The following is a 15,089-nucleotide window of genomic DNA, read 5'->3' as shown; positions in this document are numbered from 1 at the left end:
TGGTGGTGGTGGTGGTAATTATGATGAAAGCAATGAGTGTTGCTATTTAGCCCCAGGTCAGTTCTGATCAGGCAATCTTATGATCAAAGGCAATCTCTTCTCAATCAATTTCTTTGTTTTTAATCTTTGTCCATCTAGGACTACATTATGCAATGTGTCCTTCTTTTCTAAAGATAATAGGGTGTGATATTTCAGGCTGTTATTTCTACCAGCCTGAGTAACTACAAGATGATTCAAAATGATGATGGTTATTTGATGATGATGGTGATGATGATGATGAAGATGATGGTGGTGGTGATGTTATCTAATAGTAACAAGATGAAATTAACCTCCAACAGGATGTGACATCAGAACACCAAAGTACAGGGTTTGTGAACAACATACAAAGTATCAAGGGTGAGTCACTAGCCACCCACCACCTGTCCCATCTTCTCCCACAGCTAAAACAGAAATAACAAATCAATTTGCAAAGCAGTCAATGGAAAAATATAAGGAATGGAAACAACCAATCAGGATGACTCACCAGCAAGAGAATAACCAATCAGAATAGCTCCACTCACTCGTACTTGTGGTGTGTCTCTCCTGTAAGAATATGAGAGTAAACAATGAATTCTTCATGGAATTTGGTAAAACTGATATGGGTTCTTTTGTGCATTACAGACTTACCCTGTGTATATACTGGGTGGTGTGTGTGTGTGTAACAGATCTTCTTGTGCATATGTTGGGGGTTATGCATTTTCCTGTGTATACATTGTATGTGCTACAGACCTTCATGTGTATATATTTATTGGGTCTGTGTTATAAATCTTCCTTTGTACATACCAGGTGTATGTTACAGATATTTTTGCATGTGTGTGTGTATGTGTGTGTGTGTGTGTGTGTGTATATATATATACCTAATGTAGGATAAAATTTTTTTTGAAAAAAAAAAATTTATCAATGGCCAGCATATTAAAAAATACCTTTAAAGGTTAAATTTATAAACTTATTTATATATATATATATATATATATATATAAATTGCGAGGATAATCTGGTGCTTGACTGAAGAAAGAAAACTTCAAATGACCCATCTTTGTTTTCTTTGTATCATCTATCTGGATGTTTTGTTGTCCCTTTTTGTATCACCTAGTTGTCTGGATGTTTTGCATTCTTGTCCCATTTTGTATTTATAAATGTATACATATATTTTATTGTGTCTAGGGAGAGTCATTCTGTTTTAATGCCTTATTAATTAACACACTCACTGGTACAGCTTCTACTCATTTACTTATTTATGTTTTCCTAAAATTTTCTTTGCTTCTTGAAACCTCTTCAATAATCATTGACTCAATGACTATTGAAGAGGTTGCAAGAAGCAACAAAAATTTTAGAAAAATAAATAAGCAAATGAGTGGAAATCGAACCAGTGAGTGTATTAATTGATAAGCATTAAAACAGAATGACTCTCCCCAGACATGATAAAATATGCTTCAACACACGAATTCACATAAAGAATCTTGCAAACCAAATACAAAAATGAAATATATATATATATATATATATACACATACTGGGTGAAAGTTACAAATCTTCCTGTGTATATATCAGACACGTTAAGATTTTCCTTCTTTAAATTAGTAGGGTGTAATTTAAGGGGATTTCAGTTGTTGTTTTCAGGTATATCTTAAAGACCAAGTTTTCTCTTTAGGTGCAAAAATGGTTTCAGCTATAGAGCCAATGATGTAATCTCAATGCTGTCACAAAACTTGCAGGAAATAACAGCTAGAAACCCCTTAAATCACACCCAACCAGTTTAAAAATGGAAATAAATATTGGACAATGTAGTCTGAGGCACGCTGTTGTGCTTGTTTCAGTTACTGCACAGCAACCATGGTGGGGCATTGCCTTGAAGGGTTTTAGTTAAAAAAAAATCAACACCAGTCTTTAGTTTATTATTAGTCAGGTAATTATTCTATAGGTCTCTTTTGCTGGACTGCTAAGTTACAGGGATATAGAAAAACTGCTTGACCAGTTGTCAAGCAATGTGGGGACAAACACACATACACATGCACACACGTATATGATAAGCTCTCACATAGTTCTTGTCTATCTAATTCTCTCACAAGAATTTGGTTGGCCCAAGGCCATAGTAGATGACACTTGTTGTGGAACTGAACTTAAAACCATGTGGTTCTGAAGTGAACTTCTTAATCATGAAGCCATGCCTGCACTTATGACAAAAAAAAAAGATGGACTGATTATATGTGGAATGCCTTTAATTAAGTGTGCTTGAAGCAGGTTAAGCTGGGGAAAATAACAAGATGAGGAAAACGTAGTAGTAGTAGTAGTGAATACCAGGGCTATGCCAGTATTAAGATACTCTGCTCCCTTTCTAAAATGGACAAAGGTCTAGCAACAGAACTTTGAAAGACTTAGGAAGTTACTCACAATGCACAGTGCAGTCCACCCTAAGAGTAATACTGACAGGTTCTACCTATCAAGAAATGAAGGAGGCAGAGGATTACTAAAAGCAAAAGGTATCATTACTCCCTGAGGTTGAAAAATTATGTTCTACAGAGTGAAGAAAGAATACTAATAGCAGCTAGAGATGTCCCCAAAGTTTCTGAAACAACAGGAAAATTAAAGAATGCATGCCTTTCCTCCCTTGGACACACAAAGACCTGTTGAGGCAAGCGAAGTCGATATCGAACCTCATCCGACGACAGGCACCTATGCTTGCGAAGACCTGTTGTGTTGGGGCAAGTGAAATTGAAATCGAAATCGGAATCGAAATTGAACCAATCCTATGACTGGCACCCGGCAGATGCCAGGATCCATGGACTGGAGATACGTAAAAAGCACTATCCGAATCGTGGCCGATGCCAGCGCCGCCTCGACTGGCTTCCATGTCGGTGGCACGTAAAAAGCACCATCTGAATCGTGGCCGAAGCCAGTGCCGCCTCGCCTGGCACCAGTGCAGGTGGCACGTAAAAAGCACCCACTACACTCACGGAGTGGTTGGCGTTAGGAAGAGCATCCAGCTGTAGAAACATTGCCAGATAAGACCGGAGCCTGGTGCAGCCTTCTGGCTTCCCAGATCCCCGGTCAAACTGTCTAACCCATGCTAGCATGGAGAACGGACGTTAAACAATGATGATGATGATGATGAAGGAAGAAAAACAGAGCAAGCAGATGGGAAAAGAAATGGAATTACATGGCCAATTCACGTAACAGATTGAGTACGTTGGAAGAATGGCTGATGAACAGAAGCATGAAATGAGAGACCTAAACACTAATTATAGCCTCCCAGGAACAAGTCAGAAGAATGAATCTGATAAGGGAAAAGGTTGTTTTGTATTTTATTTGTGCTATAACTGATGATCTTCAATTATATGAAGAATTATTTGCTTTAGGGACCCTTAAAAGAGCAATGTCAAAAAGAAGGACTAAATTTTACTAATTTGCAGTGTGTACAGATGATGCTCCAGCTATGATGGCTGAAAATGAAGGATTTATTGGACATCTTGAAAGAGTAACCAAAGAGCCAAATGTACTGATTTGTTTCCATTGTATTTTATATCAGCAAATTCTCTGTGCAAAATCTGTCATTTTAAGTGACACATTGCAGAAGGCTATAAGTATTGTGAACTATATTCGAGCAAATGCTCTGAAGCATCATCAATTTTGAAACAATGCTGATGATGGATGACAAAGTAATTAATGTGGATTTGTCTCATCACTCAAAAGTACGCTGGTTGTCGCAAGGGAAAGTAATGGTCAAAATTTTGTCTTAACGAAGGCAAAGAATTGACTTTTTCAAAGACAACAACAAATATTGCAATTTATCAGATCCAAATTTTTACAGAGATGTTGCATTTTTATGTGACGTGATGTCAAAACAAAATGAGTTAAACATTTTGTTGCAAGGCAAAAATAAATGTATTTATATGTGGCAAAAAATTTGGCCATTTAGAAAACAAATTGTCGTTTTTCAAGTTCCTTTTGGTTCAATCAAAACTTTCAGAACACTTTCCTCGGCTTATGAAGGTAAAGAGTGAAAATGAATCTTTTGAAGAATACTAGTCAGTTTTAGACTCATTAATAGAAAAATATAATAAAAGATTCAATGATTTTGAAAAACCTAACATCACTCTGGAATTTGGTTTTCAGCCTCACTTAGTTGATATATCAGAGGCTCCTGAAGAGTTACAAATGGAGCTAATTGAAATGTCTGAAGATATATTCTGAAATCTTTGTTTGACAAGAGGGAAAATCCCATTGAAATTTGGAAAAATGCAGTAGAATATCTTTGTCTTCATGAACATGCATGCCAACTAATTTCCTACTTTTCTTCAACATACTGTTGTGGATTCACATTCTTGTACATGATGCAAATCAAGAATTTGCTGGGAACGCAATTTCATAGACGAGCATTTGGAGGACCAATTGAAACTAAGAACTACCATGTTAGAGCCTGATACCAAAAGGAACAAACAATTGTTAAGCAGTGGTGGGGGGACAAACACAGACACAAAGACACACGCACACACACACACATATATATATATATATATACATATAACAGTCTTCTTTCAGTTTCTGTCTACCAAATCCTCTCACAAGGCTTTGGTTGACCTGAGGTTATAGTAGAAGACACTTCCATGGAGTGGAACTGTACATGGATCCATGTGGCTGGAAAGCAAACTTCTTACCACACAGCCGCTCATTCATGTGAAAATGTATAAAAGTTAATACCACTGCCGCCACCAAAGCACCATCGCCGCCGCCACCACCACCACCACCACAACAACAACAATCCACATCTCTACTTTCCTCACCACCTTCATCACAGCCTCTACTGCTACTGCTACCACCACCACCACAACAAATACTCAAAATCCTCACCAACACTCCAGCCACCATCAATATCATAGCCTCTATGTGGTCACTCCATCTGCTAGAAATAGTAACAAAAAAAAAAGGAATTTCTTTCAATTCACACTCAAATGTCTTAAAAAGAAAGAAGGATACAGTGAACAATGTAGTCCTATGTATGCAAAATGCAAGATGGTTGTAGTTACAACCAGCATCAATAACATTACCATCACAACCATGAACAACAACAAAATATTTATGGACACAGGTACTCTCTGTGAGATCCACTAAAACGTCTTTGGTTGGCCTAGGGCTATAATAGAAGACACTGCCATAGCCTGGGGTTCACCAAAGCCTATGCATCAAATTTAGTAGACATCAATGGTATGATATATATCTATATATATATATATATGTTGAGACCTAGAAAGTTGCTCTCCCAGGCACATGTCTGGGTAAGGTTGCTTATGGAAGACCAGCAGTTGCCCATGCATACCGCCCCCCCCTCTTCACACTACTGATGTCATCCAAAGGAAAGGAACCGGGCGATACAGCTTGGCACCTGTGACGTCGCAACTCATTTCTAAAACTGAGTGAACTGGAGCAATGTGAAAGTGTCTTGCTCAAGAACACAACACACAGCCCGGTCCGGGATTTGAAATCACAACCTCACGATCGTAAGCTCGACACTCTAACCACTGAACCATGCACCTATATATATATATATATATATATATATATAAATGTGACCACGTGTGTACCGTTGGCGATTTTTTTTCCTCCGTCTTCCCTTCTTTGGATCTTTCCTTTTCCTATGTTTCTGACAAAGAGCTCCGCTCGAAACATTAAACCCTCCTTCTTTCCTGAGTGTCCAATAATACTATACTTGTTCCACGTCCTCGCGTTATTGTGTTTTCTCTTTGTGCTTTCATGTTTGGATTAACTATATATATATATATATATATATATATATATATATATATATATACATACACACACACATTTGTAGCAAAATATTCAGAAGCGAATATTCATATAGATATTAATATTGTTATTATAATTGATGGTCATACAAATAGGCCTACAACAGCATCATATATAGAATTAAATTATATTAATCATAAGGACACATTAAAATGTCTACCCACTGGAAATGTGAGGTAAAATTCTCATTTGAGCCACCAAGTGTTAACTTTTTGGTGGTCCAAATGAGGATTTTAACTCTCATTTCATGCAGATAGATACTTTAATGTGTCCTTATGATTAACATATACATTTGTATAAGTATTTGTATCTTTTCTTTTGTCTCTTTCTTATTTTAATTGATCCAGGCTGCGGCCATGCTGGGGCACTGCCTAGAAGAATCTTTAGTTGAACAAATCAACCCCAGTACTTTTTTGAAGTCTGGTACTTGTTCTATCAGTTTCTTTTGCTGAACTGGTAAGTTATGGGGACATAAACATACCACCACCAGTTGTCAAATGTTGGTGAGAAACAAAGACGCACTCACACACAGACACACACATGACAGGCTTCTTTCAGTTTCCAATTACCAAATTCACTCCCAAGGCCTGAATCTGGAACCGTTTGGTTGTGAAGCAAACTTCTTATCACATAGCCTCACACACACACACACACACACATACGATATAGGTGCAAACATGGTTGTACCACGTCGCCTTACTAGCACTTGTACTGGTGGCACGGGAAACATTTGAGTGAGGATGTTGCCAGTGCCGCTGGACTGGCTCCTGTGCAGGTGGCACGTAAAAAGCACCATTTGGACATGGCCGTTGCCAGTACCACCAAACTGGCCCTCGTGCCAGTAGCACGTAAAAGCACCCACTACACTCTCGGAGTGGTTGGAGTTAGGAAGGGCATCCAGCTGTAGAAACTCTGCCAGATCAGATTGGAGTCTGGTTCGCCAGACCTCAGTCAAATCGTCCAACACATGCTACCATGGAAAGCGGATGTTAAATGATGATGATGATGATGGTTGTGTAGTTAAGAAGCTTGCTTCCCAGCTCTGTGATCTTAGGTTCATTTCTATTGCATGCCACTTTGAGTAAGGGCAAGTGTCTTCTATTATAGCCCTAGGCCAACCAAAGACGTTTTAGTGGATCTCACAGAAAGTAACTGAAAGAAGCCTGTCATGCGTGTGTGTGTGTGTGTATCTATGAGTCTGTCCTTGTGCTTGTATTGAGTTTGTCTTGCACCACTGCTTGACAACCAGTGCTGATTTGTTTATATTCCTGTAACTTAGCAGTTCAGCAAAACAGACCAATAGAGTAAAGTACCAGGCTTTGAAAAATAAGTGCTAGGGTTGATTAGTTTGACTGAGCCCTTCAAGATGGTACTGCAGCATGGTTGCAGTCTGATGACTGGAACAAGCGAAAAGATAGAAGAAATGTGCAGGAGGGGCTGTGTGGTAAGAAGTTTGCTTCTCAACCATATGGTTATGGGTTCAGTCCCACTGAATGGCACTTTCGGCAAATGTCTTCTATAGCCTCAGGCTGACCAAAGACTTGTGAGTGGATTTGGTAGACGGAAACTGAAAGAAGTCTGTTGTGTGTGTGTGTGTGTGTGTGTGTGTGTGTGTATGTGTGTGTGCGTATGTGTGTGTACACACACACATATATCATCATCATCATCATTGTTTAACGTCCGCTTTCCATGCTGGCATGGGTTGGACGGTGTGACTGAGGTTTGGCAAGCCAGTGGGCTGCACCAGGCTCCAATCTGATCTGACAATGTTTCTACAGCTGGTTGCCCTTCTTAATGCCAACCACTCTGAGAGTCTACTGGGTGCTCTTTACATGCCACCAACATGGAGCCAGTCAGATGGTGCTTTTTACGTGCTACTGGCACAGGAGCCAGTCAGGGGGCACTGACAACATATATGTGTGTGTGTGTGTGTGTGTGTTGTGTGTGTGTGTGTATGTGTGTGTGTGCGTATGTGTGTGTACACACACACATATATCATCATCATCATCATTGTTTAACGTCCGCTTTCCATGCTGGCATGGGTTGGACGGTGTGACTGAGGTTTGGCAAGCCAGTGGGCTGCACCAGGCTCCAATCTGATCTGACAATGTTTCTACAGCTGGTTGCCCTTCTTAATGCCAACCACTCTGAGAGTCTACTGGGTGCTCTTTACATGCCACCAACATGGAGCCAGTCAGATGGTGCTTTTTACGTGCTACTGGCACAGGAGCCAGTCAGGGGGCACTGACAACATATATGTGTGTGTGTGTGTGTGTGTGTGTGTATGTGTATGCATGTGTGTATGTATATAGGTGTGTGTGTGTGTGTATGTGAGTGTTTCTGTGTATATGTGTCATTTGGTGAAAGATGTAAACATTATTGAGATAACCAACAAACCTTCCATGCTCTCAAACAAAGTCCTTTGTGATATTTGTTTGACCTGACCTGCACTGACAATCCCTTGCCAATCTTGCCATTGTAAATTAAGCAAAACCAGTGATTGGTTCACTGGAGACCTGTAATCAACTATTTTACACTGATTATGATAAGAAACAAACAAATAAATAAATAATCAAGACAGACCAGTAATCAATATAGATTTAATCAGATTTAAACATCTTATATCTTGGCTTTCATTAATTAACTCCTCTCCCTTTTGCTGATGTTGTGATTGTTGTTGTAACTACTATTGTAATTATTTAACCCCAAGTCAGTCTTAATGCAGCAGATCTATGATTAAATGTGTTTTCTGGACTGTTTTAATTTCATGATAGCAAGATATGAAATGGGGGTGGTGGTGGATTTCACTGCTATTGTTAGTAGGTCAACTGACCCCCAAAGATTCTTTGGTCAGTCTGTGTGTTTATTTATGGCAGTCGTTTATGTTCCGAGTTCAATTCCTGATTGCGTATAATTTCTCCATTATTTAGGAGCTAGTAAAATAAGTTCTGTCCCCTACCAAAAATGTGGGGTTATTTCCTAATGAAAGAATTCCTCTGTGTGTATGCATATTTAACAGTGAGAAATATATACACACCTACACACATGTTCGCATGTGTAATTATAAATACAACATACAAACGCATATTTCTGCACACTTCTCAAACACACAAATATACACACAAACATACATGAGAGAAGAAGCTTCTACGGGGTCTTACATTCTGAGATATACCAGCACAATCTTCAAATAATACTATACTCTACTTAAAAAAAGAACACACTGAACAACTGTAGTTCCAAAAAGACAGGATAGTCATGGGTGGAACCAGAGCTGACTTTGGGCTAAGCAACAATAGCAACAACATCTACTACTTATATATATTTCTTTACTGCCCACAAAGGGCTAAACACAGAGGGGACAAACAAGGACAGACAAAGGGATTAAGTCGATTACATCGACCCCAGTGCGTAACTGGTACTTTATTTATCGACCCCGAAAGGATGAAAGGCAAAGTCGACCTCGGCGGAATTTGAACTCAGAACGTAACGGCGGACGAAATACGGCTACGCCTACACACACACACACACACACACACTGATGTTCTCTCTTAAAGTTCCAACATCACATTCCCACTTCCCATACTGCCACTGCCACCACCAGCATCACCACCTCCAAAACACACCATACACCCATTCACACAAATTCAGATTCCACCTCTCCACCCATAGAAACATGCATCCATACAAACATACAACATAACGCCATGTTGGATCGTTAGCCCCTACACGCAATTTTTTTCTCTCCTTGTTTCTCTCCGTAAATCCTTAAATCCTTAAAAATGTTTTAGCCCGAAGGCCGCGGCTATGCTGGTGTATCTTCCTGTCGAAGAGTGTAGGCTCGAAACGTAAAAGACTTGTTTTATTTCTATTCCTGAGTGCCATACTAATACATTGTTTGTTTGTACTCCACCTGCCTTCGTCTTTTGGTTATTTTCGTAAACCTGCCTGTCATACACGTGGAACCCTAGTTTTCAGGAGATCCAGAGTTTTGATGAGTGCCGAAGCACCTCTTAGCCACTATCATTCTCATATCTAATCTGACCCTGAGTAGCAGCACCTGTCAGGGTCCCAGCCATGGGTTAACTAGCATATGTGATGACAATCCATCTGAGCGGATGTGGCACAGAATTACCCTTGGTTGGTGTCAGGGCATGTAGTAAAATTGCCGGTAGTGAGGGACCCCTTGCTGTTGTGACAGCATCCTTCTATTAAAAGAACACTCTAATGCAAAACCTGTGGTTTCATATGATAACTGGTCGTTCCAATGGCCTGTCACTGGGTACTAATCACAGAGCCTGAGAGAGTAGTACTTGTATTGTACAAGCATTTATCACTATAATCCATTGTACATACATGTCTCTTTATAGTTACCTCATTAGTCATCTCAACTACTGGAAGTCCTAGGCTGATGGAAAAGTGGAAATGTGTGCAGGCTTAACAATTGGGAGTGCACAGAAAGTTACAACTTTTGTCTGTCTCCTATGCTTCAAACTATGCAGATCTACTATGGGACTGAATAGTCATCTGAGAGGGCATGGATGGAAAGTCAAAAAAAAGATGCACAAGGAAATGGCAATCACCTTATATATATATATATATATATATATATATATATATATATATATAGGGTCGTCCCATAAATAATGCGTTTTTTATACTTCTTTTATTTTTCAAAGCTAAGCTAAACAAAGTTCTTTTTTAATCTAAAATATACTCTCCTTAATTTTCTACAATGCTCTTACATTTTATCTGGTAGACTTGCAAAGCCTCTCTTACAAAATTCACTTGTCCATAACGAAAAATACTCTTCCAGTACTGTTCTGACCTCATCTACAGAATTTATTATTTTCTATCCAAATGGTTTTGAAAATTGAGGAATAAATAATAATCAGATGGGGCAATGTCCAGCAAATATGGTGATGGGGAATTGTTTCCCATTCAAACTACTCCAGCCTTTAGAATGTCATCTTTACTGTATGTGGTCAAGCATTATTCTCATTGAAGAACACCTTTCATCTTGAAACTGAAGATGGTCATTTTCCTTTTAGCACCGATTTAAGCTGCTCAAGCTGCTCACAGTAGATCTCATTTGTTATTGTTTTGTTTGGGTTTAGAAATTCAAAGTGTATTAAACCTTTCATATTCCACCAAACAGATGACAACACCTTACATGGATGCAGACCTTCCTTAGTCTGGAGTGTTTCTCCTTTCCCTATCCACTGACTTTGGTGCTTGACACTTTATGGAGAACCCATTTCTAGTCACCAGTCACGACTCGATCCAAAAAAAGGTTCATTCATGTGATGTGAGAGCAAAGAAGAGTACACATTCATACTCTGCACATGATTAGACTTGGAAAGTTTGTGAGGAAATCATTGACCCAATTTGCTGACTTTTTCCATGGCACGCAGATGTCAATGAATGGTTGAATGACAAAATCGAAGCTTCTCTGCTAGCTCCTCAACAGTTACAATGGGATTTTGTTCCACCAGGGTATGCAGGATGTCCTTGCAAAGCTCTATAGAACTTCCAGGATGAGGCTTGTTTTCGAGACTGTAGTTTCCGGCTCAGAATTTCTGGAACCACCATTGACACTGGTTTATGCTTATTGTCAGAGCCCCATATACTGCATTAATATTCCTCACACTTTCCTTTGTGTTGTTGCCTTTATTGAACTCATAAAGCAAAATATGCTAAATATGCTCCTTTGTCACTTCCATTATAGCTTTGAAAAAATAACTGTTAAAATCGAACTGCACTCTTTAAATCTTGCACTAAGAATAAGCCCAAAGTGAAAAGTAACTACCAGCTTTTATAGCAAGTTAATGCAGGTGGTTATCCTATCCCTCTCCAACTTTTAGTTCAAGCAATTGAAAATAATGCATTATTTATAGGCTGACCCGATATACACATATGTGCATAAGTCGTCTAAGAGACCATAAATCAGGGAAAGGATGCACTCGTATATCTGTCAATAGAGTGGGTATATTATCCAAAATATATAGTATAATGTATCCATCATGGCTGATCTTACCAAGTGGTTTCGTACAAGGAATACAATGGAGTGCAAGGCAACAATCCAATTATATAACCTTATACTCATCAGAGTTAGCCAATATGGAAAGGAATATGGCAACTGCTCCCTATTGTTGATGGTGGATTAACATAGCTAGTCAGCGGCTGCTGTGAAAAAGGTGGTGAAACAAAAAGGGCCAGGTGATTAGGTTAGGAGTTATTTCCTTGGGTTGGGTATGATGTTATCTTGGTAAGAGTTATCTTGATGTGTTTGTGGGAAAAGTGTGCATTATTAAATGTGGTGTTCCTGTGGTGTTGGGGTATGATATGTGTAGTGGTACCATATGCATAATTTTTTCCAGGGGTGTAGGCATATATAGCTGTGTTTGTTGGTCTGTTTTCTTTCTGTAAAGGATAAGGTTGTAGGGGGTTTTATGTTAGCATGTGGTGTGTAATGTACATGTGTATGGGGTGGGGGTCTATATATGTTTGGAAGTACAATGTGCACATGCTATTAAAGGATTTTGTGATGTAATTCGTTATGGAGGATGTCTTCTTGATAAGGGGGACATTACATACAAGGATGAGTTAAACTTTTGAACTTTTTACCTTACTGAAAATGTACTCCAGAAATGGCCATTGAATGAACTTCCTCAAATAAAGGGACTTTATCCTTAATTCTTAATTGTAAATTTTTGATTTGTTCTAGTCATGTAGTTATTTGCTAAACACCTTCCTACTGCTATCTTATATAATTTATATCTGTTGTATCTTTTTTTAGGTTGTTTATAATTTTATTTCCAATCTCTATTTCTATTTCTGTTAATGAGTTCTCTTTCATTTGCAGTCACCATATTTACACCTCACATATTTTTACGTTTTTTTAATTTATATTTTTATTTATATATTTATATGTTATGCTTATATATATATAGATTTGTATTGATATGTATTAATGTATATGTATTTTTTTTAAATATTTAAAAAATTTTACTTCTGTTTTCCGTTTGGGTATTTGCTGATTGACCTAAACTTTTTTCTGAGTTTACCTCTTCAATTATCATTCATCTCAGACTCATTCCAAGCAATTCTCTGATACAGCCCATATATCTCAAAAGAAAGGTTTAATAATAATACTAATAATATATATATCATCATCATCATCATCATCATCATCGTTTAACGTCCGTTCTCCATGCTAGCATGGGTTGGACGGTTCGACCGGGGATCTGGGAAGCCAGAAGGCTGCACCAGGCTCCAGTCTTATCTGGCAGTGTTTCTACAGCTGGATGCCCTTCCTAACGCCAACCACTCCATGAGTGTAGTGGGTGCTTTTTACGTGCCACCTGCACAGGTGCCAGGCGAGGCTGGCAACGGCCACGGTCGGATTGGTGTATTTTATGTGCCACCGGCACGGAAGCCAGACGAGGCGGTGCTGGCATCGGCCACGAGTCGGATAGTGCTTTTTATGTACCACCAGACCAGGGATCCTGGCTGGTTCAATTCGATTTCGATTTCGCTTGCCCCAACATGTCTTCGCAAGCAAGGGGGTTGGCATGGGTGCCTGTCGTACGGTCAGATTGGTGTATTTTACGTGCCACCGGCACGGAAGCCAGTGGAGGCGGCGCTGGCATCGGCCACGAGTCGGATAGTGCTTTTTATGTACCACCAGACCAGGGATCCTGGCTGGTTCAATTCGATTTCGATTTTGATTGCCGCAACATGTCTTCGCAAGCAAGGGGGTTGGCATGGGTGCCTGTCGTACGGTCAGATTGGTGTATTTTACGTGCCACCGGCACGGAAGCCAGTGGAGGCGGCGCTGGCATCGGCCACAAGTCGGATAGTGCTTTTTACGTACCACCAGACCAGGGATCCTGGCTGGTTCAATTCGATTTCGATTTTGATAAGTAAATAAATGGAGTTGAAAGATGTTATTAAAATTCTTTTACTTTTGACATATGTTTCGAAGACAACATTGGTTTTATTCCAAAGGAATAAACGGTGTAAAATGCAATCTTCTCATCAGGAAAGAAAGAGAGCCTATCTCAACAACAATACAGGTAACTGTTTATTGAATTTTCTATGTTAATGGTAAACAAAGGATAATTCATTCATCCATTTATATATATTTTTATTAAACTTTTAATACTTTTGATATTTAAAAAAAAAAAAATTAATTAATTAATAAATAAAATAATATATAAATATAAAAATATACATACATACATATATATTTGTATATATATATAAAATTTATAAGTTTAAATTATTTAAATAATTTTTTATTTTTAACTTTTATATTTTAAAATTAATTTTATGTATTGCTTATGTTTTTCACTGTTTGATTTGCTTAATAGTGGTTTTATCTCTAATTTAATATATATATATATATATATATATATATATACACATACATAGACCCATTTTTGCATACATACACACATATACACACTCATTACTCTCCCCACAATCTCTATATTCCTTCCTCTTGTTTCTCTACTCTTCCCTTACACCTGACACAGCCACACACTCTTACTACAAAAACACATATTTAAATGCAATACAAACAAAAGCTTTGCAGTGACAATACAGAAAGAAAACAACTGCCTCAACAATTCTGTCAAAATCCCTAACAGCAACTGACAAAAATCCAACAACCCCTAACAACTCCAACGACTTTCACAAACTACACTGAACAACCCCTAATGCAAATTAACTAGCCTAACAGCAAAATCCTCAACCTCCTAACCCCAACAACTCGTCTGTCAGCAAGCCATGACAATAAAATCCCCAAACTCCTAACTTCAACAATCCCTAATTCCAAACAACTGTGGCATGGGCGTAGGAGTTGCCGTGTGGTAAGTAGCTTGCTTACGAACCACATAGTTCCGGGTTCAGTCCCACTGCATGGCACCTTGGGCAAGTGTCTTCTACTATAGCCTTGGGCCAACCAAAGCCTCGTGAGTGGATTTAGTAGACGGAAACTGAAAGAAGCCTGTCGTATATATATATATATATATATATATATGTGTGTGCGTGTATGTTTGTGTGACTGTGTCTGTCCCTCTAGCATTGCTTGACAACCGATTCTGGTGTGTTTACATCCCCATATCTTAGCGGTTTGGCATAAGAGACCGATAGAATAAATACTAGGCTTACAAAGAATAAGTCCTGGGGTTGATTTGCTCGACTAAAGGTGGTGCTCCAGCATGGCAACAGTCAAATGACTG

General features: G+C 38.8%; 1 non-coding gene across 1 annotated transcript in view; it reads right to left on the bottom strand.

The window, feature by feature from the left end:
- Nucleotides 1-520: 520 nt before the first annotated feature.
- The window catches only part of LOC115215182, a 30,876-nt gene continuing 16,307 nt past the window's right edge, over nt 521-15,089 (bottom strand). Inside the window, exon 3 of the transcript XR_005000370.1 lies at nt 521-582. This is a non-coding gene — a transcript (uncharacterized LOC115215182). The remainder of the gene's footprint in view (nt 583-15,089) is intronic.

The sequence above is a fragment of the Octopus sinensis genome, linkage group LG8 (genome assembly GCF_006345805.1).
Source record: "Octopus sinensis linkage group LG8, ASM634580v1, whole genome shotgun sequence".
In the NCBI taxonomy this organism is placed as follows: domain Eukaryota; kingdom Metazoa; phylum Mollusca; class Cephalopoda; order Octopoda; family Octopodidae; genus Octopus; species Octopus sinensis.
This window is presented reverse-complemented; position numbering and strand designations above follow the sequence as displayed.